General features: G+C 42.4%; 1 pseudogene; it reads right to left on the reverse strand.

The window, feature by feature from the left end:
- Window positions 1-18315: 18315 nt before the first annotated feature.
- LOC116470577 (protein arginine N-methyltransferase 1-like) lies at window positions 18316-23098 on the reverse strand (annotated as a pseudogene).
- Between the last annotated feature and the right edge of the window lie 489 nt (window positions 23099-23587).

The following is a 23587-nucleotide window of genomic DNA, read 5'->3' on the forward strand; positions in this document are numbered from 1 at the left end:
CTAGGCTATAGCACTCCTGCTTGCCCACTCCTGGTGGCTAGTGTCCTCTCTTGACTCCTACCATCCAACACACGGGCACAGCTCACAGCACAGAGCTTACAGCTGGCAGCTCACATCTTACATGAACCTTAACTGCCAAAGCAGCACTCCAGTGCCACATTAGAGAGTGAAGCCTGAGCTGCAGGAGGAGAGCCTACAGGCCTCCCAGGTAGAACTGTAGCTTCAAAATAATGGGAATAGGAGCAGTGTTTCAGCCTCAGTTTCCATTTATAATGGTGTCATAGAAAAAAATACTGTTGGATTTCTAGCATGAGTCCAGATAGAGACAGATCCAAGAGCTCTCACTGTGACCACCCACCTCATTCACAGACAGCATCAATACTAATGTGACTTCTGAAAGACACACAAAGCATTAAAGAGAAAAACAGCTTTCAGTCTAAGCAAGATTACATTGAGAAAAAAAAGTTAAAAGCATCTTAAGAAAAAACTCAGATTACATAGAAGATTAAGTCAGCCAGAAAGTATTTTCCTAAAAGGAATTTCTCTCTAAACACCCAAAGTGTACAGCTACTCTCAGCATGAGAAACATAAGCACTATGAAGAAACGGGTCAAATTCTCAGCAGAATTTTATAAGTTTCTCTTTTATCTCTGGTGCTCTCTCATCTCCTGACATTGAATGGGGGGGGTCTATATTGGAATACATCTGACAATTTCCACCAGCACTTTTTGATGAAGAATTGGAATTTGACTTTATTCATATAGTGGAATATATCTGAGCTTGGAACATAGCTAACTGAAGAGCTATTATAGTGTTTGAGTGGCCACATCACTTGTGTTTATTTGTCTTGTAATAGCAGCATTCAAATTTAGTGAAATAAAAGACACTAAACTTATGCTTACCTATAGTTATCCCTATTGGATAAATTAATAAGCATGTCAGACTAATAACTCCTGTAACAATTTGGTAGTAAATTTACTCTGGATACTAGATATAAATATCTAAGTATAAATAATTTTAATGTAGTAGTCATAATGTATGTAGGATTTTAAAAAATTGTCTGTAACCATAATTCAATTAAGACAATTTATATTTCAAAAGTATTAATAACAATATTAAAATAACTATATAAGAAATGTATTCAGGCCAGGCATGCTGGCTCACACCTGTAATCCCAGCATTTTGGGAGGCTGAGACGGGTGGATCACCTGAGGTCAGGTGTTCGAGACCAGCCTGGCCAACATGGTGAGACCCTGTCTCTACTAAAAATACAAAAAATTAGCCGGGTGTGGTGACAGGCGCCTGTAATCCCAGCTACTCAGAAAGCTGAGGCAGAAGAATCGCTTGAACCCAGGAGGTAAAGGTTGCAGTGAGGTGAGTTCGTGCTAATGCACTCCAGCCTAGATAACAAGAGCGAAACTCGGTCTCAAAAAAAAAAAAGTATTCAAAGTAAATATTGTGACCTTATATTCATACTATTGTAAAAAATACTGTTTATATAAACGCATAGTGTCTACAAACGCTACACCTAACTATGCTAATTGTTATAAAGTAATAAATAGGAGCCAAAGTACACTATTCAGTTTATATGCCGAGCTGCTTTTGCTTTTGCAGTGTAAATACTTCAGCCTGCAAATATTCAATAATTACCTTGGGTAACCAGTTTCCCATCAAACAAACTTAGTATCTTTTAGTCTTTATCATTCTGCAATGCTAAATTTAATCCTATCTTTGTGCTCAACTTTTGTGTGCTCTTACAAAGAGCTTTAATCTAAACAAATCTGTGTCTACTTTAAAAGACTAAAAACATGAAACATGGGCCAGGCATGGTGGCTCACGCCTGTAATCCCAGCACTTTGGGAGGTCAAGGCCGGAGGATCACGAGGTCAGGAGTTTGAGACCAGTCTGGCCAACATGGTGAAACCCCATCTCTACTAAAAATACAAAAATTAGCCAGGTGTGGTGGTGCACACCTGTAATCCCAGCTACTCAGGATGCTGAGACAGGAGAATTGCTTGAACCTGGGAGGCAGAGGTTGCAGTGAGCCAAGATTGTGCCACTGCACTCCAGCGTGGGCAACAGAGTGAGACTCTATTTCAAAAAAAAAAAGAAAGAAAGAAAGAAAAAAAGAAAAGAAAAGAAACATAAACCTTTGCCAAAGCAAAAATAAAAAGCAATGAATCTGAGGTCCTAAATGAATACAATCTTGAGTCAGTAAGAATGAAAAAAGGCTTATTTAGCTGTTACAATTATTTACACATTTTTTTAAAAAAAGCACAGAAAAAACCTACATATAAACTAAATGCTTTAAGGGAGATGAACACAATATCCTCCCTGATTTTCAGATAGGAGAATAAAGCCACTTATCTCTTATTTATATTTTCTCCTAAAGCAGCCAGGTCTCTGGACATGTTCTTGAACACTTGGACATCTGAATTTTAGTAAACACTGGATTCAGGTATCTAAGGAGTAACTCTCGGCACATGGTGCACTTGGAAGAATGTTTATGGGATAAAAGGCTGAAGAGGAAAAGTGTTAGAAAAAGTCCATGGGTGCATATGAATAAAGCAAGTTATCAGAGTCCTATAAAGAGACTTAGATTCTGACACAATAACAGTGGTCGACTACAACACCCCACAGACACTATTAGAGATTATTGAGACAGAAAATTCACAAAGATATTAGAACCTAAACTCAACACTTGACCAAATAATCCAAATAGACATCTACAAAACTCTCCACCTAAAAACAAGATAATATACACTCTTCTCATTACCATGTGGCACATACTCTAAAATTGACCACACAATCAGAAATAAAACAATCCTCAGCAAATTCAAAAATCCCAAAATCATACTAATCACACACAGAGGCTACAGCTTGATAAAAATATAATTCAATTTAAAAAACCCACTTGGGCTGGGCATGGTGGCTCACGCCTATAATCCCAGAACTTTGGGAGGCCGAGGAGGGAGGATCACCTGAGGTCAAGAGTGCAAGACCAGCCTGGTCATCATGGCAAAACCCCGTCTCTACTAAAAATACAAAAATTAGTTGGGTGTGGTGGCACGCACCTGTAATCCCAGTTACTCAGGAGGGTGAGGCAGGAGAATTGTTTGAACTCAGGAGGCAGAGTTTGCAGTGAGCCGAGATGGTGCCACTGCACTCCAGCCTGGGCAACAGAGGGAGACTCCATTTCAAAAACAAACAAACAAACAAAAAACCCACTTGATACCATACAATCACATGGAAATTAAACAGCCTGCACTTAAATGACTTTGGAGTAAATAATGACATTAAGGCAGGAATTAAGAAGTTCTTTGAAACAAATGAGAACAAATATACAACGTAACAGAATTTCTGCAACACAACTAAGACAGTGTTAGTGGGAAAATTTATACCATTAAATGTTCACATCAAAAAGGTAGAAAGACCTCAGTTTAACAACTTATATCATCAGTAAACAATGAGAGAAGCAAGAGCAAATCCATTCTTCAGCTAGCAGAAGACAAGAAGTAACAAAAATCAGATGTGAAATGAAAGAGATTTAGACAGTAAAAACTACACAAAAGATTAAGAAATCTAGGAGTTAAATCCTTGAAAAAAATTTCTAAGTTAAATAAACCACTAGCTAAATTAACAAAGAAAGAAGATCCAAACTTGAAATGACAAAAGAGATATTATTACTGACCCCACAAAAATACAAATAACGATTGAAGTCTACTATGAATACCTCTATGCACACAAACTAGAAAATCTAGAAAAATGGATAAATTTCTGAACAAATACATCCTCCCAAGAGTGAACAAAAAAGATATTGAGTCCCTGAATAGACCAATAACAAGCTCCAAAACTGAATTTGTAATAAATAGCCTACCAAACAATAAAAGCCCAAGACCAGACAGATTCACAGCTGAATTCTACCAGATGTACAAAGAAAATCTGGTACCATTTCTACTATAACTATTCCAAAAATCTTGAGGAGGGACTTCTCACCAAGTAATTATATAAGAACAGCATCATTCTGATACCAAGGCCTGGCAGAGATAAAACAAAAAATAGAAAACTTGAGGCCAGTACCTTTGATAAACATTGCTGAAAAAATCCTCAACAAAATACCAGCAAACCAAATCCAGCAGCACATCAAAAAGCTAAACCACTATGTTCAAGTAGGTTTTATCCATGGGATGCAGGATTGGTTCAACATACACAAATTAATAAATGTTATTAATCACATAAACAGAACTAAAGCAAAAATCACAAGATTATCTCAATAGATGCAGAAAGAGCTTTCAATAAAATTGAACATCTTTCATGTTAAAAGCCCTCAACAAACTATGCATTGAAGGTACATACTTCAAAATAATGAGTTATCTATGACAAATCCACAGCCAACATACTGAATGGAAACAAGCTGGAAGCATTTCTCCTTGAAAACTGGAGGAAGACAAAAGTGCCTTCTCTCACCACTCTTCTTCAACATAGAATTCGAAGTTCTAGCCAGAGCAATCAGGCAAGAGAAAAAATATAAGGCATTCAAACAGAAAGAGAGGAAGTCAAACTATCCCTGTTTGCAGATGACATAATTCTATATCTAGAAAATCCTACAGTCTCAGCAGAAAAGCTCTTTAAACTGACAGGCAACTTTAGCAGAGTTTCAATATACACAATAAATGTACTAAAGTCAGTAGCATTCCTGTACATCAACAACAGCCAAACAAAAAGCCAAATCAAAAACAATCCCATTCACAGTATCTAGGAATACAGCTAACCAGGGAAGGTGAAAATCTCTATGACAAGAATTACAAAACATTGACTGAAGAAGTCAGAGATGACTCAAACAAATGGAAAACCACTTTATGCTTATAAATAGAAAAGATCAACATCCATCATTAAAATGTCCATACTGCCCAACAAAATTTACAGATTTAATGCTATTTCTATTAAACCACTGTTAACATTTTTAACAGAAAACAAACAAACAAAAAAACTACTTTAAATCTCATATGGAACCAAAAAAAAAACAAACAAACAAAAAGCCCAAATAGCCAAGGCAATCCTAAGCAAAAAGAACAAAATTGAAGGCATTACATTACTGACCTCAAACTATACTACAGGGCTACAGTAACTGAAGCAACCTGGTACTGGTACAAAAAAAAAACAGACTTATAGACCAATGCAACACAGTAGAGGCCTAGAAATAATGCAACACACCTACAGCCATATGACCTTTCACAAAGCTGACAAAAGGAATTTGGGAAGAAATCCCTATTTAATACATGGTGCTGAAATACCTAGCTAGCACTATGTAGAAGATTGAAACCAGACTCCATCCTTATACCATATATAAAAAAAGACTTAAGATGAATTAAAGACTTAAATGTAAAGCTTAAAGTTGTTAAAAAATAAAAATAAAAACACTGACAGATAATCTAGGAAATACCATTCTAAACATAGAAACTGGCAAAGATTTCATGATGAAGGTACCAAAGCAATTTCAATAAAAGCAAAATTTGACAAATGGGACCTAATTAAATTAAAGAGCTTCTTCACGGAAAAGGAAACTATCAACAGAGTGAACAGACAAACTACAGAATAAAAAAAAATCGCAAACTACGCTTCTGACAAAGGTCTAACATCCCGAATCTGTAAAGAACTTAAACAAGTTTACAAGAAAAAAACCAAACAACCTCATTAAGAAGTAGGCAAAAAACATGCACGGATGCTTTTCAAAAGAAGATATACCTGTGGCTAACACTCATATTTTTAAATATGTTCATCACTAATTATTAGAGAAATGCAAAGAAAAACCACAGTGAGATACCATTTCACACCAGTCAGAATGGCTATTATTAAAAAGTCAAAAAATAACAGATGCTGGCAAGGTTGTAAAAAAACAGGGAATGCCTATACACTGCTGGTGGGAATGTAAATTAGTTCAACCATTGTGAAAACCAGCGTAGTAATTCCTCACAGAACTAAAAACAAAATCATCACTTGACCCAGCAATTTCATAATTGCTGGGTATGTACCCAAAGAAATATATTCTGTCAAAAAGACACATGTGCATGCATGTTCATAGCAGCAATATTCAAAATAGCAAAGATATGGAATCAACCTAAATGCCAATCAATGGTAGGCTGAATAAAGAAAATGTGGTATAGACAGGCATGGTGGCTTCTACATGTAATCCCAGCACTTTGGGAAGCCAAGGCAGGTGGATGGCCGGAGTTCAGGAGTTAAAAACCAGCCTAAACGACAAGGCAAAACCCCATCTCTATAAAAACTGCAAAACCAAAAATTAGCTGTGAATGGTTGTGTGTGCCTGTACTTATAGCTACTTGGGAGGCTGAGGTAGAAAGACTGCTTAAGCCCAGAAGTTGAGGCTGCAGTGAGCCAAGATTATGCCACTGCACTCCAGCCTGGACAAAGAGTGAGACCCTTTCTCCAAAAAAGTAAAATAACATAAAACAAGATTTAATAAAAACAAAATATGTACATAAACATTATGGAATACTATGCGGCCATAAAAAATTGCAAGATCATGTCCTTTGCAGCAACATGGATGGAGCTGGAGACCATTATCCTTAGAAAATTAATGCAGAAACAGAAAGTCAAATGCATGTTATTATTTAAAAGTAAGAGCTAAATAAGAAGAACACATGGACACACGGAAACAACAGACACTGAGGTCTAGTTGAGGGTGGAGGGTGGGAGGACAAAGAGGATCAGAAAAAAACACCTGTTTGGTTCTATAGTAACTCAGTAACAAAATAATAAACACGCCAAATCCCATGACACAATTTTACCTACACGACAAACCTGCATATGTACACCTGATCCAAAAACAGAAGTTAAAAGGAAAAAAATACATGGGCAGGGGAGAGTGCAACGTAGGTGGAAGAAATGGTTTGTGCTACAGATAGTGGCCCAGGTGGAGCTGTACTCTGGTTTATTTCTGTGTCCATACAGGCAGATGAGATTATAAACAGATGGTCCAGAACCCTAGGCTGGTGGAGAAAACAGCTTGCTGCTGCAGATTCAGTGTCTTGGGGTGGGGATATGCCAGGAGACTTGTAGATACTTTAGTAGGTTTTTGGCAAGAAACACTAGGATAAAATACTCTGGTGAAATTCCTAAGGGTGGTGTCTAGTCCTGGGAGGGGTGTAGACACATCATGTCTAGTGGGTATGTCTGTGAGTGGGTGGAAATCTCGTGGTGGCAGCTGTGGGAAAAGGGGGTCTGCTATCAAAACTCCTTTCCTCTAACTTTTCAATCTTCTCTCACCCTGGGAGGAGACATGGAATCACAGGACAATGGGGAGTGTGACAGCCTGTGTGCAGGATAGCAGAACCTACCATTCCTGGACACCCAGAGTTCCATTCCAAGTCAGGCCAGGCCTCTGTGATATCTTTTTTCTGGCATCAATTCTGTAAAGTTTGCTGAACACCAAGCAATTCTCCAACACCAACTCATTGTCTAATATTTTAATTCTGACACCACCCAGAGTCAGCACAGATTCTGATTCAGGGCTCAGTCCCACAACATTGTCCTTACTGCAGATGCCAGTCACAAACCCCACGAGCCCATCTATGCTTCCGAGGTACTGTTTAAAAATTGGAGACTTTCATAATCTCCCTCAAGTTCAATAATTTGGTAGAGCTACTCACAGAACTCAGCAAAACACTGTAGTTATGTTTACCAGTTTATTAAAAAAGATACAACCCAGGACAAGTCAAATGGAAGAAATGTATAGAACAAATAAAAAGGTGGGGGGAAATGAAGCACATAGATAATCCAGGTGAATAGCTGTGATTAATAAAATTCTCCATCCTTTGTGTTCCTGCTCCAGGAACAGATCGTGGAAAGAAACACCTTCCCATAATGACTTAGATGGTGCTCTCTTTTCTTACCGTTCACATAGCCAGAAACAGGCTCTCCACATTTTCTTCTTTTTCTCTTAAAAAAATCAGCTGAATTTGTCTTCAGTGGTCAAAATAAAATACTTCTTAATCAAACTTTACTTAAGTTTATCTCCTTTTCACAGCCTTCTGAACTTTGAGCTACCCTCAGTCTGAGTCAATATACAAATGTATTTTATGTTCCTGCTAAGAACATGCTGACTTCAGGGTAAAACATTCTCTGACCTAAAATCTGATTATTCACCCTCCATTTGCCATTCCCCTCGCACCTTGTTTCTAATGGGCTTTGCTCCTCCCTATGATAGAAAGCCCTTGTCTGCGTAAATTTTGCAATCTTTATAGCTCTTATAGTTGGTACTTCCTCCTGTTGCAATACTCCTTTGGAATTCAATTTTTATTTTTTACTTAAATCTAACTGCTTTATTTTACAAAATCTAGAAATTGCCTCAGAACAGTAACAACTTCATCTTCAGTAAGACTTTCCCAGTTCCCTTCCATCTGCCTGTGTACCCCCAGCTTTCCAGGGCTCTGAAGCTTCTCTCAGTATAAAGCCTTCTTCCATGGCTGGGGTGAGCAGGCTGAGACACCTGCACAGGAGGCTCCCCAGAAAGAACTAATTGGGCCTTTAATAGCCTCTTTTTGCAGGCTCAATATTAGCCTTAGCTCAGAGTACATGGGCTCAAGCTTTAATTTTCATCTCAGAGTTATTCACCTGGCTTTTCAAACTGTAAAATCCAACAAAAGTACTGAAACACAGTATTCATACAAAGGAAGGAAACTTTAAGGTGTCTACATTTCATACCTCAATAAGAAAACCAAAAGTATCTATTCCTTTCAAACAATAAATGTTATTATTGAATTATTTCAATTAAAAATCATGTAGTAAACAATTAGTCACATGGGAACACTTCTAGGAGGTACCAAGTTTCATATAATAAAATTTAGCATGAAACTCAGAAATCAAGATAAAGAGATATAGAACAGAGATAGTCGCTGTCACAAATGTACGCTGCAAGAAGAGGAACTAATGTTTTCATGAATCTATGTAACTCAGTTATCTACCACATTTTCTTGTGGAAATGTATTCATTTTCTACAGCCAAAATGGAAGATTTTTTCCTGTTCTTTTCCTTCACCAAGCCATAAAAAACACACCTGAGAAAATTTCAAAACTCAACGTTGGGAAAGAAAAAGGTAAATGAGAATATTTAACAAATGGAATATATGATTAGATATTAATTTTTTTCTGAAACCCACCTCTTTTATGCCATTTGCAGAGATAGATATAGATGTGTGTGTATATATATATATATATATATATATTTACCTTTCAAGCCCTACTAATACAATACAACTTACAATTAAAAACTGAGGCCCAAATAAGTGAACAAATCTTTCACAGGTGATAAGCCTAGAGAGTGGCAGCACTGATTAAAAAACAACTATGCCTTACTCATGTGTCAAGTAAGGCCACTCAATCACTTGAGAGATTCCCCCACCCCATCCTGCTCAATGAAGTGCTCAATAACCACCCTCTCAGGAGACACTGCACTACGTATGCCCCAGTGAGTGCCCCAGATGCGTTTTACTTTCTAAGTTCTTGCACCATCTCACTGGGGTCAGGTTGTTTTTGACTTTTGGGATGCCATAATTTTCTTTCACAAATTGTTCACTATTTTTCTTTAACTATATTTATTTCACTATTTTTCTGTCCCCTTAAAAAAATCCAGGGGGCAGAAATTATTTCTATGTTTTTCCCTCAACACCAGCATCTGATTGGCTGACCAGCAATGTGTCTCCAAGAAATGTAAGCTGGGTTGGGTAAAAACAGTTTTAATGTCTCAAGGGGTTAGCTTTTCAAAAAACTAAGTATACTAAGAGATTCCTGTCAGCCCTAAGGCATCCACCTGCTTTCTTGAGAGGCTACACTCCATACCTCAGGTTTTCCTATGAGAGAAGATAACCCAGGAGCTGATATTTACTAGACACTCTAGCAGACATAACCATGGTGGGTATCTTGATTTATCCCAAAACAATACTGAAACCCAAGACCAGGAAAAACTCAAGGATGGCTGAAAGCAAATAATCCCAAAAGTTTCCAAAGGGAAATCCTGATCCAAAAACATTCTGATAAGACCTCTGTACATGGAGAAGATAAAAGAGAGACAGAGTTTTTGGTTTTTTTTTTAAACAATAGCGTCAGGGGATTATTCTTCTCAATTGTTCTCAGGGGAAATATTTTTGAAACACATCTTTGTAAAAGCCCCATCCAATACTTTGTCAAAAAATGATTAATTCATGGCCATGTGCAGTAGCTCATGCCTGTAATCACAGCACTTTGGGAGGCCAAGGCGGGCAGATCATTTGAGGTCATGAGTTCCAGACCAGCCTGGCTAACAAGGTGAAATCACAGTTCTACTAAAACTACAAAAATTAGCCAGGTGTGGTGGCACGCGCCTGTGATCCCAGCTACTCAAGAGCTGAGGCACGAGAATCACTTGAACGTGGGAGGCAAAGGCTGCAGTGAGCAGAGATCCCGCCACTGCACTCCAGCCTGGGTGACAAAGTGAGACTCCATCTTAATTTTTAAAAAATGATTAATTAAAATACGGTACCTAAAATGTACACTAAAGGACAAATAGTTGATAATGTGAATTAGGGAGGGGAAATTGGCATTTGGGAATATCAAAAAGAACTGAAAATTTAGTATTTTACTGCAAGCCAGAGTTAGGAAGAAGGAATGCAGGGTGGTGGGGGGTTAACTTGAGAGGTTGCTTGGGACGCATGTGAAAAAGGCAGGGAAAACCATTCCCTGGTGGAGTGTGAAAATAAGTAAGTGGCAGGCAATGAGACTGTTGTGGCTCTAGTTTTTGGATTTTGACTTAAAAAAAAAATTCTAACTCAGCATTTTTTTTTTTTTGTAAATTACTACATTGGGGGAAACAACATTCAGAACTAACCAACTATAAACTGCCAAGTAACCTCTGATTGCATAACCAGGCAATTTGTACCCTCAGAGTGGAAATTAAGAAACTACCTAAATGTGGCCGGGCTTGGTGGCTGACGCCTGTAATCTCAGCATTTTGGGAGGCCGAGGCGGGTGGATCACGAGGTCAGGAGATCAAGACCATGCTGGCTAACACGGTGAAACTCCCTCTCCACTAAAAATACAAAAAATTAACCGGGCGCGGTGGCGGGCGCCTGTAGTCCCAGCTACTCTGGAGGCTGAGGCAGGAGAATGGCATGAACCCGGGAGTAGAGCTTACAGTGAACCGAGATCGCACCACTGCACTCCAGCCTGGGCGACAGAGCGAGACTCCATCTCAGACAAACAAACTACCTAACTGTACCTAACCGATTAATGTGTGGGGTTTTTTTCATCATGCACCTTATAAAAGTCTTCTCTTAAACCCTCTCCCATGGACCACAAACTACAAACCATAGCTGGGTGCTCTACAATTTTTGAACCACTGTTTGAATAAATTAACATGTTTGCGGTGACTGCCATACACTTTTCATAAGAGAAAAGAGGGACCAAAAGCTCTTCCGATTTATGAACCCCGCACCCCGAGTCAGGATTCTCCCCTGACTACCCTACCGTGGTCCCTGCACAATGCGGGAGAGATGCAGCGCGGTGGGTGCAGAGCTGCCCAGAGAGGGCTCCAGGCCGGGCACGGTCACTGCGCAGGGAAGAGACAAGACGCCCGGGGTCCCGCCTGTCCGTCCAGCCGCCACCTTACGCTGAAGGGGACTGAGGGCCGAGCTGCACCAAGGTGAACTCGGCGCCTCAGATTTTGGAGCTGACTGCTGGGAGGCCTGAGTCCCGCTACAGCCACTTCCGACAGCTTTCAACCAGCCCCTTCCCCCTCTCTGGAGATGTCGGACCCGGTACTCTCACCATTTCCAGGTTTCCTAGTGGGTCCTGGCGTCTTAGCTGTGGATCTCCCAATACTTGCAGGTCACAGAGCCACGCAGACTGGGCCTCCAGAAGCGGAGGACACCGAGCAGTGTAGACGAGACCAGAAGCTCTGGCTGCAGGAAAAGACAAAGGACCCGCCAAATCCCGGAAGCCGTCCTGTACTTTCCAGCTGCGCGTCTTACTGGACTGTTCCTAGTTTAGAGTCTCTGACTGGATAACGCTTAAGGCCCGCCCCTTCAGTCCCTGAGTGACAGAAGATTTGACCCGACACTGGGCTGAATGAAGAAAGAGTGACAACCTGGGCTGCAACCTTTTCAGGCAGGGCTTCCTCCCTGAGCTGAGCTAGGACCAACTGGGAGTGTTATTTGCATTTAACCCTGTGTACAAGGGGATGTGCATTTATAAATAACATGTTATATAGCTATTCGCAAATGAAAAGAATATAATAACGATTATTTAACAATTTCAGATTTTATGAACTTCCTGGCTTCTGGTCCTTTGAGCAGGCAGCCCGAGATTTTAAAAAGGAGGCAATTTTCTGGAATAAAATGTGAGCCAAATGTAAATTTTAAAATTTCAAGTAGCCAAACTTTTTTATTTTATTTTATTTTATTTTACTTTATTTTATTTTATTATTTTGAGACTGAGTCTCACTCTATCACCCAGATTGAGTGCAGCGGCAATCTGAGCTCACTGCAACCTCCGGAACTCCCGAGTTCAAGCGATTCTCCCGCTTTAGCCTCCCAAGTAGCTGGGATTACAGGCACTTGCTACCACACCTGGCTAATTTTTTTTGTATTTTTAGTAAAGACAGCGTTTCACCATGTTGGCCAGGCTAGTCTCAAACTCCTGACCTCAGGTGATCTGCTCGCTTTGACATCCCAAAGTGCTGGGGTTACAGGCATGAGCCACCATGCCCAGCCATCCCTGTCAGTTTTCTAATAGTGAAAAATAATAACCATCAACAAAGGAATTATTTTTTAATTCATATTCTTATTAGTAAAAAAACATGTCCTCAGAATAATGATAATTTTGGAGTATTTTTATGGTAGCATCTTACTAAACAATGTAGAACTGTTTTCCTCAATACCTATAAATAATTGTCAGTAAATAAAAGAAAAACAAGTTGGCCTAATCACTAGAATGAATAGAGAACATTTCTTTAAAATACAATTAAAATGTTATAAAAGGGCAGTGATGTGTTTCTTAAATTCACTTACATGCCATTTTACACAAGTGTAGTTTTTTTCTTTTTTAATATTCTTTTGATATTATAACAATAGGAGCATATCGCAACTCTTCCCTTGACATGTTGGAGGAATGTTTACAGTTATCTCAATCTTGAGCTAGGGCACATTTTAATGCTTAAAGATATTATTTTATCTGCTTGAAAAGAAAAAACCTGAGTTGTAAAAATTAAGAAATAGACCTTAAAATTTTTCACTATCCTTTTTTCTTCCAGCACATTTTCTTCCTGTTTCGAGAAAGATGGCTTTACATAGTAACTTAGGAATAATACCTAATAATTAACAAAATGATGGATGTGATGAATTACCTTTTTCTTGAGAAATAATACATCAACATATTCCTACTCATACATTTTTACTGAAACATGTAAAATATTAGCATCATGTATTTATCAAGGTGTCATATACAAAAACTATTGACAAAATGTTGTCCTCAGAACCTACAGAATACATTTAAATGTTATGTTCCTTTTTTGGAAACAAAGTCATTCAAATGTAATTCACACTTTCTAAAATGTAGTAGTTTTTGAATTCTCATTTGCTCTTTTACTTTCATTTTTTCTTTTTTGAGATGGAGTCTCCTCTGTTGCCCAGGCTGGAGTGCACTGGTGCCATCTCAGCTCACCGCCACCTCTGCCTGCCAGGTTCAAACGAATCTCCTGCCTCAGCCTCCCAAGTAGCTGGGACTAAAGGCACGTGCCACCATACCTGGCTAATTTTTGTAGTTTTAGTAGAGACGGGGTTTCACTATATTGGCTAGGCTGGTCTTGAATTCCTGACCTCGTGATCCGCTCGGTTTGGCCTCCCAAAGTGCTGGGATTACAGGTGTGAGCCACTGCACCCAACCCTCATTTACTCTTTTAATTATAAACATAAGACTAATCTCTTTGAGCACTAACAATACTATACCCCGAGGTTAACAGTAAAATCTCCCAAACTAGAATATTTTACTCACAAAAATTTTGGCTAAACTTTAAGATTATAAAAAATAAGGCCTGGCATGGTGGCTCATGCCTGTAATCCCAGCACTTTGGGAGGCTGAGGCAGGAGCATCACCTGAGGTCAGGAGTTCGAGAGCAGCCTTACCAACATGGAGAAACCCCCCGTCTCTACTAAAAATACAAAATTAGCCAGGCGTGGTGGCACATGCCTGTAATCCCAGCTGCTCTAGAGGCTGAGGCAGGAGAATAGCTTGAACCTGGGAGGCGGAGGTTGCAGTGAGAGGAATTCTCTCCACTGCACTCCAGCCTGGGCAAGAGAGAAACTCCGTCTCAAAAAATAAAATAAAATAATAAAAATAAATAATAAATAAATAAATTTTAAAAACTGAAATACTTCATAAGACCCATGTTTGTCCTTTTCATATATATATATATATTTTTTTTTTTTTTTTTTTTTTTTTTTTCTTTTTTTGAGATGGAGTTTTGCTCTTGTTGCCCAGGCTGAAGTGCAGTGGTGAGATCTTGGATCACCACAACCTCTGCCTCACAGGTTCAAGCGATTCTCCTGCCTCAGCCTCCCAAGTAGCTGGGATTACAGGCACCCACCACCACATCCGGCTAATTTTTGGTATTTAGTAGAGGCGGGGTTTCACCATGTTAGTCAGGCTGGTCTCAATCTTCTGACCTCAGGTGATCCACCCACCTTGGCCTCCCAAAGTGCTGGGATTACAGGCCTTTGCCACCGTGCGTGGCCTTATGCAGCACTTTTAAAATGAAACCTTCCTATGGTTTCATTTTTAGGCAGACTTGACATTGAATAGTGTTTGGATTTTTTTTGGAAGCCTCTTTGAAGTATGAATTTGTGATTGCATTAAAAGGTTTGTTGGTTGCCAGTTGCACAACCAGTTTGCTTTATTTTCATTTTGGGGGTGTTTTCCCTAGAGCAGCCATAGTGTACTGCGGGAAGTGGAGCTGAGCAGTGTCCTTCCCTGGCTGTATTAATTTGCCCTTGGGTTGTGTGCAGTGCTGAGAAAACCTCGGGTCTTGTTGATTATCTACACAGTGTCTCTGGGTGCATTATTGCCCCATTGCTGCTGACTGCCTATGACTCTTGAGTTTTAACATGGTGTCCATGACATCCACAATAAAAGATTCTTTCTTATTGCTACTAAGCTCTGGGAGCCAACTGATTCAGTTTTGGAACACCACAATGTTTCTGGAGAACGTTTATTGCATATGGGGTAAAATGCTATACCAATTATAGGATTCTGTCCTGTGTCATTTTAATAACTACTTCTATAGCAAAATTCTACACACAGTTAAATTTTTATTGTCTTTAAAAAAGCCTGTGCTAGCTTTGCATATATTGTCAGCAAGAAATTTAACATGATTAATATAAAATCTTATACTTTTAAAATATTGGGCTACTGAAAAGAGTATTTGGTATTAACATTAGACTTGACATGTTGCTATAACATGTATTTTAAAAATTAAATTGTAAAACATTTCCCAAGGATTACGCTGTGGTTAGCTACTATGCTAAGTATTTGTTACAGTGAATGGGGAGGATTTGGGGGGGTTAAAGTTTCTGATTGTGTTTGATTAGTATGTTTCTAATTTGCCATTGTCAAAATGTCTTTCAAGATACATTTTAACTTCTCTGTATCAAGTTACATGAAATCAAGTAAAACCTTTCATTAGTTACCTTGAAAGATTTATTTAATTGAAGCATTAATTAGTGAAAAATGGGTTTCTTTGAGTAGGTATCTTTTTGTTTTATATTGGAGGCTTCATATATTTTATTAATATTATTTTAATTTTTATTATTTACCATATATTTCCTAATCCACAATTAGCATTAATAGGGTACAATAATTTGTACCCTAAGTGTTGATGGAAATTATAGCACTTCAAAAGGAGCTCAGAGATCCTAAGAAAGACGCTTTATTCTGTTGATAGGCTGAATAAAATGTACGTGTTTCTTAAAGACAGTTTAAATATTTTAATGTATTTTAACTACTATTACTGTAGGAAAGGCCATATAGCTCTAAAAGGGTAATCAATGCTTGTGTTGGACAGTTATACAGAAAAGATAGGTCACAAGAAAGGTTAATATCATTGTTGCTTTTTAGTAAAGTTGTGTAGAGCGTTTTCATTAGAACAAAGGTTTCTTTAGCAAACCTTACTTTCAATAAATTCAGACTTTGAGGATGATAATAGAGCTAATTTCTGCTTATTAGTATATGTTCAACTTCATGAAAATGGCTACTATGTCACTGATAGCAATATGTTCAAATGATTAGTAGCTCACCTCTTTAAAATATTTAAAATTTAAAAATGTATATCAGTGAATTTTGCAATTTTAGAGAAGAAAAAGAAAAGAATCTTGCTTTTAAACCATCGTGTTTCAAACTACCAACACTCTTCAAAAGCATTTTGAAATACTCATTCCTTTGTTCTGGTTTATGGATTTAGTTTTCATGTTTTATCAAACTTTAGTAGGTAGATTTTATGTTTGAGAGATACATAGTTTTCTAAATGTATGCTTTTAAAAATATCAAACCATTATAAAATGAGAATTTTTCTATTAAATATTTTGCAAGGATGGCTTCAGAGGGTGGGGTGGTATATAGTGCAGCCTCAGGGGGCTGCCTCTGTTTGACAGATCTGTACAGAACCCTAAGCATCAAAGTTACTTCTAATTTGAATCTAGTTGTTTATCAGCTCATTTACTTTGAATTTATGTCCACTTGTTGTGAATAGAACTCAATGACAGAAAAAAACCAAAGGAAAGGCATTCCTCTTCTCATCCTTCCAAATTAGTGTTGTTCTTTTAAATTAAAAAATTTAATCTCCTCTCATCATTTATTATGCCAAACAAGATATTTTAAGACACAGGATGACAGTAGATGCCACTAAACCTCTCTAAGTCTCAAGCAGAAGCCTTTGTAAAATCAAGATACATAGGCTTAGGCAGCAGTTCAGTAACGTTTAGGAAAACAAAGGTTACAAGACCCCATTTCTACAATTTTTTTCAAATAAGCTAGGTGTAATGGTGCATGCCTTTATTCCTAGCTGATGTGGGAGATAGAGAGGCTGATGTGGGAGGATCACTTGAGCCCAAGAGGTCAAGGCTGTAGTGAATCATGGTAACACCACTGTATTTCAGCCTAGGTAACAGAGCAAGACCCTGTTGGGTGTACGTAGATGAGAAACCAGCAAAAAAGACTTGAAAGGAGCAATAGGGGTAGAAAAGCAAGAAGCAGGTGGTGTCCTAGACACAGGTGAAGTTAGTCTGTACCTTTCTCTGGAACTCGCTGGAAAGACTCCATGACCATCAACACTTGATTAGCTGGAATAACCAGATTGCACAATAAGAGAAAAAAATGCAAGTTGCTGGAATCATAGTTACAGATATCCTCAAATATGTTACATGTCCAGGTAACAGGCTCTTGTAGGTGCTCCAAATAAATATCCTTCCCCAATTTGTAAACCACAGAGATCTCTGAACCAAATCTTCTCTACTTAGAACTTTACTTCTCGAGTGAAAGAGCAGACAATTGAATACTTTGTAATGTTTTTAATATGAAATATTTTAAACAATTTATTTTTGACAAAAACTGGAAGGACAACCACCACCTCACAGCCGTGAGTAGAATAGGAAGGCTTGGAAAAGCACACGAAGAGGGCAAGGACATGCTGTCAAATCTTGTAGCAGCTTCTGAGGAAGATCTCAGTCCAACAGCAAGTTCAAGTCCACAAGTGAAAAGGCCAGGATGCCCTCCCAGAAGGGAAAAGTGGCAGAGCCCTGTGAGGAGGGGAGGTATCCCTGTCACACAGCAACATCTGCATCAGCCCAGTGAGATTAGAAATGAGATGGCGAGGACCCAGAGAGCAGAGGGCAACAGACACCCAGAGAAGGGGACAGAGACCCAGGCAGAGGGACACAAGAAGGAGGAAGGACAGAGTCCTAGAAGGAGGAGGAAAGACAGAGACCGAGGAGGGTCAGGGCACAGGATGGAGGTTAGACAGAAACCCAGAGAGAGTGAAGAGTGAGGGCACAGAGTCAGAGAAGGGGAAGAGGATCCTGGGATATGAATGATTCAGGGCTATGGCTTCATGTACAAATTCTGATTTCAACACTCTGTACGATGGAGAATTTCCACCCCCACAAGACAAGGATAATAACAAGAGCCCCATGAGTTTGTAGTGGGGGCTAAATGGGATCATTCCATTGAAATCTCTGATGGAGGACGTGACCCCCAAGAAAGCTCACCTGTTATCAGTTCTATAACTGGATGTTGAAGTAAGCCACCAGGGCATGCACATAGTCATTCTGCTTCGCCTGCAGGCAGAAGCAGGGGGTGAAGGTCCAGTCTCCCACCTTAACAGTGTAGATGTCCACCTCCTGCAGGACAGGAGAGGGAAAACTCTGGATGTGTCTCCACCCCACTTCATTTCCTCCTCCCGACCCTCACCAGCTCCTGGAGGGCCCATGACCTTGCTGTCCCCTTCCTGCTGGTCCTCACTCACTGGTGCCCCACCTCGGCTCTTCATTCATTTCTCATCCTGCCTGTCTGGCTCCCAACAAACCGCCCCAGGTTCAAGCCTGTATTCCTTGTTCCCTTCTTTCTCACACCCAAACCTGGGAGCTCCACCCTAACTCTGTCCAGTGCCAACTCCTGCCCCGCCCCCCACTTGGCCAAACTTCACTCAAATGCAGGGGCCGTGCTTTGTCCTCTTGCTGACCCCTTCTTGAAAAGTCTGCCAATGTGATGACCTCAAATGTTGACCCAAACGCTGACCTCAAACCCTGAGCCAGCTCCCCATGCTCTCAGGAGGGTGGCTTGGGTGGGGTGCCTGCCCTTCCAGCCTCCTCTCCTCTGCCACTCAACCACTTCCTCTCCCCTTCAACAACTTCCTCTGCCCCCCATACCAAACCCCACCCCCCTAGCTCCAGCTCAAAAAATACTATCAGCATACTTAAAACAAAACAAAACAAAATGAAACAAAACAGAGTCTCCGAAGGAAAAAAAGAGAAAAAACAAACAAACAAACAAACAAGCACTGTTGGCCAAGCTGTAGTGTACTGGTGGGATCACAGCTCACTGTAGCCTTGAACTCCCAGGCTCAAGCAATCCTCCCGCCTCAGCCTCCCAAGTAGCTGGGACCACAGGCACAACTCTGAGTCCAGCCTGTCCCCATGCTCTTTTGCAGTGGTCCGTCTGCCTGTGCACTGGCTCATCGCCCCAGAGTCCTGCCTTCCAGTGCACATGCTGCGGGCCTTGAGCTGCTGGCTTAGGTGTGTCCCCCAGAGGATATGCCCCTGGGGCAGGGCCAGCCTGCCTCGCTCACCACCGTTCCTGGAGCCTGGCGCCAAGTACAAAGCATGGCTGTCACAAGGCAGAGCTCACGAAGATATTTAAAGGACAAAGTAGCTTTTCTGTGTCTCTAGCACCACCTCTGGCTGACAGGTCAGGCTTTGAGACCTCAGACCAACACTCTGGCCTCCAAAGTCCTGCACCAGGTCCAGGGGATGGTCTCTCTTTGGTTTCAACCCTCCCTGCCTGCCTCTCAAGGGCGGGAGAACTTGTATGGCTTTGACATGTCTTGCATCAAAGACGTGGCCATCCAGGAGCTCCTAGTGGATGTGGTGGACCCTAAGCAGCGTAAAGGTGAGGGAGCAGGCACGGCCAGTTGCCCCGGCCACTAACTAAACTTTTGCCCAAGCAATCTGCTTTTATAAATTGACCTCACAAATATATTATTAGTTTGTGTATGAAATGATATTATGTGCAGGGAATGAAAATCTCAGAACAGGCTGGGTGCAGTGGCACATGCCTGTAATCCCAGCACTTTGGAAGGCCAAGGTGGGAAGATGGCTGCTTGAGCCCAGAAATTCGAGACCAGCCTGGGCCACATGGCAAAACCTTGCCTCTACAAAAAAAAAAGGCCAGGTATGGTGGCGCATGCCTGTAGTCCCAGCTACTCGGGAGGCTGAGGTGGGAGGGTGACCTAAGCATGGGAGGCAGAGATTGCAGTGAGCCATCATTGCACCACTCACTGCACTCCAGCCTGGGCAGCAGAACCAGACCCTGTCTCCAAAAAAAAAAAAAAAAAAAAAAAAGAGCTGGGGGATATACCTATGATGGTGGTAGCAGAAAAAAGTGCAATGCCTCAACATCCTGGAAAGTGTGAAAGAAGCCAAGGGCAAGAGCCTGGTACGAAATGCTACTGGTGTGAAAATTATGCACGTAAATGTAAACGCATTTACTCATATATGTGCTTGTAGGTACAGACTTCTCTGGAAGGTAGTGTTGGTTAAACTAGAGGAGGGCAGCCGGGAATCAGAGGGGAGACTTATTGTGAGCCCTCAGCCGCCAACCATGGGACTCTGTTACTCATTCAAGAAACTAGAAAGTGGTTCTTGCCCTAACTTTAAGACTGAGGTGCTAAGCTTAGGGCTTGGACACTCAGATTCTCAGGCTGCCGACAGCCCAAAAGACCGTGGGAGAGGAGCTGCTGAATCTGTGGCCCATCTGTAGACCCCACAACTCTTCTGGGGGCCCTGGGGAAGCAGGGCATTTGCCCACTCCACTCCCACAAACCCATCCTCTTTCTGGGCTCACCGTGGTCTAACTTGTTGGCTTTGACGATCATCACTGCATAATCAGAGATACTGGAACACCCGATCTGAGGGCCCAGGAAGAAGGGAGGGTGAGACCCCCCCAGTCCCATCCTCAGCCCCCATCCCCCTCCATCCAATCCCTGAGCCCCAGTGGGCCCCTTTCTGTTCCCCAGGCTTGGGTCTCCTCTGCCACCCTGGAGACTCACCCTGATGACCCTTTGGCCTCTGGCCTTGGCAGCGAACGTGCAGAGGATGCCTGTGCCTGAGCCCACGTCCAGCGCCACCTTGTCCTTGAAGAAGTGCAAGTTGTGAAACATAGAGTTGCTATGTGAGGGTGCGAAGCTCGTCCTTCAGCATCTCGTGCGGGAAGAGTGGCACACAGACGTCATGAGAGGCCCTACATCCTCAGCTGGAGAACAGGGTGTCCTGACAGCTCGGAGGGCCAGGGACAGCTCTAGGCCCTCTCACTTCCTTCTGTGCACCTCAGTTTCCCTATTTGTAAAAGCAGACTAGATGGACTAAACTCTCATCTAAGCCAGATGCTACCACTGCTACCTAAGAACCAGCAAACCCTGGCTTTTAAAAGTCCTCAGGTCAGGGGCGGTGGCTCACGCCTGTAATCCCAGCACTTCAAGAGGCCAGGGCGAGAGATAGCTTGAGCCCAGGAGCTTAAGACTAGCCTGGGCAACAAAGCAAGACTCTACCTCTACAAAAAAATAAGAAAATTAGCCGAGCCTAGTGGTGCACGCCTGTAATCCCAGCTACTCCGGAGGCTGAGGAGGGAAGATCACCTGAGCCTGGGAGGTCAAGGCTGCAGTGACTGGTGACTGCACCACTGCACTCCAGCCTGGGCGACAGAACGAGACCCTGTCTCTAAAAATAAAAAATAGTAATTTATGTATATTTTACCACAATTTTATGAAAATGGCCTCAGGGGAAAAAGAAAATTCCTTACTACGCCAACCCAGCTGCATTCTGGGATCTCAGTGTTTTCAGTCACAAGGGTCCAGAAACTGTCAGGCCAGGAGAGGACGGGGCGCAGTTGCACCACCGGTCTCTAGAGGGCGGCAGATACCAGCGGGCCCTGTCCGACCACCGGCTAAGGCCCCAGGCACGCATGCGCGCTCCCACCCTAGCCTTCGATGAGGGACCCCTGCAGAGCTTGAGACTAACCGCCCTCTCCAAGGCAAAGGCTTGGCGAGGCGACCCTGGGGGGTGCGCAGCAGAGGGGCACAGGGGCGGCCTGCTGCCGGGGGACGCAGTGCGCATGCCTGGGAAATTAGGGGATTCTCCCCCAACATTTAACCCCCTTGAGGTTCGTCGGCCTGGGGAGCAGTGCACACTCACCTCCTGGATGCCGAAATGGGCATAGGAGTCTAAGTAGTAATCTTTGGATGTCCCGTCCTCAGCATTGGGCTCGCTGCTTTCTGCCTGGCCACAGGAAACCTGGGAAGGGGCCGATGGGAGCATGGGTCAGATCTGGGGGCTCCCCACAGCCTCTTAAAACTCCAGGTCCCTACTTTTGCCTGAAGTGTAGTATAGAGCGCCCCAAAATTGTACCATGACAACCCTACAGCTCCTACCTGCCATCTTGCCCCCCCACAGAAACCCCAAAACCTAACGATTCAATTTTTCACTTCCAGGACCCCCCAGAGCATCATCCAGGAGAGCACCCCAATACCTCAGCCAGGCCTACCATCTCTCTAGTCTCTCTGCCCCCTTCTTCAGCTCAGCCCACAGCTGGGGAGCAGAGGGGAAGGAAAACAGGGGCAGACACAGGGAAGGGCAAAGGGGGGCTGGAGGTAGAGTTAGGAAAGTAGCCGCTATACTGGGGTAGGACAGCGGGGGCCATGAACCTGAAGGGGTGGGTCCTAAGTGTCTGGGGGCCTGGGGTAAACTGGTTTGAAGCAAGAGAGCTGGTTAGACCTCGAGAAAGGGCCAGATGCGTGACAAGATATGTTGATATGGAGGTCGGGGTCGGGAGGGGTCTCACAAAAGGACATTTACTTTTTCAAGAGGCGGCTGGAGGCTCATCCCATTAGCCAAGGTGGTTACAAAATTCTAGGAGAGAGTAACAGAGAAAAAGGATTAGCTACTGGGAGTGGCTGTGGGAGGGCTGGGCGGCGGGACCTGGGCTCTGGTGGGGGATGGGTTTCTAGCAATTCTTCTTTTCCTTGGCAGGAACTGGTGGCAAAGGGGGCAAGTAATGAGGTGGGGTGATTAAGAAAGGGATGGGGAAAGTAAGGGGAGAAGAAAGGGGGTCTCCTACCCCAGCTGTGGCTGGAGAGATGGTGGCCTGTCCCCATGTTGCCTCTCTCTGGCCAGGAAGCAGACCACGCACCTCCCCATCCAGGAAGGGGGAATTGACACCCACCACCGCCAGCTGTAGCTCCCCCTCATTACCTAATCTCCTCCAGGTGAGATGACACTTCCTGGCACACATCCCTATCCTAGGGTGCCATGAATAGTGGGAGGGAGGGGGAGCTCGCAGGGTATGTCCACAGGGCATCTGCCACCTCTGCAAACCAGTCTCTTGTCTGAGAGGACTCCAGAAAAGAGGCGTGGCACACAGGCACTCCCCCAAGGCTAATACCCCAGCCTCCAGCTCCTGCCTTGGGCTCAGGAGCCCCATACAAAACTAGCTGTAACCAACCCCTTCCGTTATGACTGTCACCCTAGGAAGTTAGAGTCCCAGGGAGGATGAAAAGTTCCTGGACCCTCTAAGAATGAGAGGACTCCAGAAAGTGGTTTGGGGAGTCGCCAAGTTGTCCCCATTCGGACACCCATCCCAGACCCTGAAGACCCCCAGGTGCGGCCAATCCTGAGGCCACTTCTGGGGAAGATAATTTCCTCCACCCCTAGAGCCCCTGGTGTGCAGGAGACAGCCAAGGGGGCGGGAAGTCATTGCAGTGACCCCTGGGAGCTAACCCCC

This window comes from Hylobates moloch, unplaced genomic scaffold, assembly GCF_009828535.3.
Source record: "Hylobates moloch isolate HMO894 unplaced genomic scaffold, HMol_V3 SCAFFOLD_6, whole genome shotgun sequence".
Classification (NCBI taxonomy): Eukaryota; Metazoa; Chordata; class Mammalia; order Primates; family Hylobatidae; genus Hylobates; species Hylobates moloch.